This window comes from Mus pahari, chromosome 1 (assembly GCF_900095145.1).
Source record: "Mus pahari chromosome 1, PAHARI_EIJ_v1.1, whole genome shotgun sequence".
NCBI lineage: Eukaryota > Metazoa > Chordata > Mammalia > Rodentia > Muridae > Mus > Mus pahari.
Window position 1 is genome coordinate 117,430,895 of NC_034590.1, and position 3,660 is coordinate 117,434,554.

The window sequence follows — 3,660 nt, forward strand, 5'->3', positions numbered from 1 at the left end:
AAAACAGATAATGGGACTGGCTATTGCAGTCGTGCATTTGAGATGTTTTGATGACAATTTAATATTACCCATATTACTGGGATTCCTTATAACCTTCAAGGACAAGGTATTGTAGACTGGTGCCATGGAACTTTAAAACAATATCATTATAAAATAAAAAAGGGAAACTTTTATCCCCATACACCACAAAACTATTTAAATCATGCCCTTTTTATTTTAAAAATTTCAAATTTGGATGTTCATTGATGTTCAGCTGCTGAGCATTTTTGGCATCCTCACACTTCCACTATGCATCTCCAGTGAAATGGAGGATTCTCTATCACAGGCCAATGGCATGGACCTGACCCTGTACTCTATGGAGACAAGATCTCGTTTGTGTTTATTCACAGGAAGAAAATGGGGCTCAGTGGTTGCCAGAAAGGCTGGTGGGACAAGTGGAACAATCCCATGCTCCTGCTGATTCCCCTACTGATGACAATCCCTGCACACAGTGAAGTCCACTGAGCCTTTGTTCATGACCCAGTGTGGTCCGGTTCAGCCTGGAGATTCTTTCTTTTCTTTTCTTTTTTTTTTTTTTTTTTTGGTTTTTCAAAACACGGTTTCTCTGTGTACCCCTGGCTGTCCTGGAACTCACTTTGTAGACCAAGCTGGCCTCGAACTCAGAAATCCGCCTACCTCTGCCTCCTGAGTGCTGGGATTAAAGGCGTGCACCACCATTCCCGGCTCGGCCTGGAGATTCTTATGGCCAGTAATAATAGTCAACTTTTTGGATCTCCTTGGACAAGAGAGTCAACTTCTAATAAGACCATGACTTTAAATGCAATTGGTAATGGGATTCCTGTTTGCTTTGTGAAGAATAGTATGAATGATGGGTGTATTTCTATGTTCACTCAAATTTGGAAGATACACGTTTTACAAACTATAACTCAAAACATGGAGATGGACATGCCTAAATATTATGAGGAATCTGCCCCTGAGCTTCATGAGATACAACCTTGTGGATCTGGACCCACAGAGAATGTGGATCTGGCATTTAACTATTAGATGGAAAAAAATGTTAAAATCAACCCCCAATGTGGTTTAATGTTTCCAATAATACGTGAATTATTGATTGGGCAAGGAATCAGTCAAGCATTGGAAAGAGGAGACATCCTAGATCTTTGTCAGATTCATTTTCTTTTTTGGGGGGTGGGGGGGAGTTCGAGACAGGGTTTCTCTGTGTAGTCCTGGCTGTCCTGGAACTCACTCTGTAGACCAGGCTGGCCTCGAACTCAGAAATCTGCCTGCCTCTGCCTCCCAAGTGCTGGGATTAAAGGCGTGTGCCACCATGCCCGGCCTCAGGTCATTTTCAATGGCATATTGGAAGTTAGCTGCAGATCTCTATGAAGTTATGTTAGAAACAGAAAAAAATGGGACAGGATCTGGATTTTGAACAAGTGTTTGTGCCTGTGTTAAGGCTACTATTCTTTTATTAATTGGTAATGTTAAAATTACTTTTATATCTTCTATGGCATTTAATGTAGTTGTGTTGATTGCACACTTTCTAATTGTGTTAGTGTATTGAAATCTGGCATGTCTGTTATGGTAGTCGACCAACTAGCTTCTGTTTACTACCTGTGAGTATAACATGAACTTGGCATTCTGAAAAAAACTTACAAATATTGGAAGAAATGAGTCAGGCTTTAAGCATCAGCAAGAGGGTAGTTGGCTTGATTGGTGCTGGTATAACAGCTTTGGTTACTATTAATAGCTAGCGCCACTGTTCCTGCAATTGCCCTGCTGGAAGAAGTTAAGACAGCAATTTTTGTTAATCATTTAGCAAAAAATGTTACTAATGTTCTTAGTATTAAAGAAGCTTTATACAGGCATGTGGAACAAGGAATTGATGCTCTTTATAATTCTATTAAAATTATTGGAGAGGAAGTTCAGAGTTTAAGAGTAAGAACCCATCTTGAGTGTCATGCTAAATACCAATGGATTTGTGTCAATTCTAAAATTTACAATGACAGTCGCTATAATTTGGAGAAAATTCAAAGACACAGGGTATTTGGCATAATTCTAACAGCTCTCTGGATATTTTCAACTTTGCATACTGAGATTATAAATTTAAAGAATGCTGCTCCACTGAGTTTTGATGTTGCAGATACTGCTGGTAAAATTATTTGTGGCATAAGGTCAGTATTTCCAGTTTGGTCAAGCTTCAAGAATGGCTTAATAGCTGGGCAGTGGTGGCGCACACCTTTAATCCCAGCACTTGGGAGGCAGAGGCAGGCGGATTTCTGAGTTCGAGGCCAGCCTGCTCTACAGAGTGAGTTGTTCCAGGACAGCCAGAGCTATACAGAGAAAGAAACCCTGTCTCGAAAGACAAAAATAAATAAATAAATAAATAAATAAATAAAAAAGAATGGCTTATATAACTTGACCATCTTGGCCCTTCTTGTACTGGGAATACTTTTATTCCTGTCCATTTTGATAAAACTTGCCTTTAACAACACCAACATGTTAGTGGCAGACTGTCAGTCAATGACAGGCAAGCTCCTGCACAGTGCCTTACCAACCTAAGACAGAAATGTATTGCCTTTGATGATGCATGTTCAGTGACAGGTAAGGAATGCATTCTTGTCAGAACAGCGTCAGAGAAGCGCAGTCTTCTTTATGAAATAAAAAGGGAAGGTGTGGAGAGCTTTCGGTGATGCCTCTAGGAAATTGGCAAGAATATTTAACATTGGGCTAGGACAAGAGAGTGACACACCCAAGGAATATATTCCTTCTATCTTGATCATCTTGATAAGTTGCTAGAAACAGTGATCTCTGGACTTTAGGCCTTGTTTGATCCTTGACCACTTTGTTTAGGCCGTAGAACTGGCCATATTCTTTGCGCGTACCTAGAGTGATATAAAAGCAGACTGGGAAAACCTGCTTCAGCACTTGCTGGGATCATACTATAATGTTGTCTAATTGCTTTTTTTTTTTTTAAATCCTTGCTCCCTCCCTCAATATCCAGTTGACTGACTTGATCTGGCTTGGTCATTTTTTTAAAGATTTATTTACCTATTTATTTAAAAGATTAAAAAATTTACAAATTTCCTTTTGAAAGTTTTAAATAATTTAAAACTACTTCCTAAAACAGATTTAAAGATGTATAAATTTATTTAAAAATAGACATATTTAAAGATTTATTATGTATACAGTATTCTGCTTGAATGCCAGAAGAGGGCACAAGATCTCATTATAAATGGATATGAGCAATCATGTGGTTGCTGAAAATTGAACTCAGGACCTCTGGAAGAGCAGTAGGTGCTTTTAACCTCTGAACCATCTCTCCAGCCCCATTTCCTTTTTTTTTTTTTTTCCTTGTTTCTTCTTCAAGGTCTTGTTGGCCATCCTGGATCTATGTAGACCAAACTGGCCTTGAACTCACAGAGATCTGCCTGCCTTAAGAGTGTAATGTATTATGCCGGGCGTGGTGGCACATGCCTTTAATCCCAGCACTTGAGAGGCAGAGGCAGGTGGATTTCTGAGTTCGAGACCAGCCTGGTCTACAAAGTGAGTTCCAGGACAGCCGGGGGCTATACAGAGAAACCCTGTCTCGAAAAAAAATAAAAAACAAAAACAAACAAACAAAAAAAAGGGCTGGTGAGATGGCTCAGTGGGTAAGAG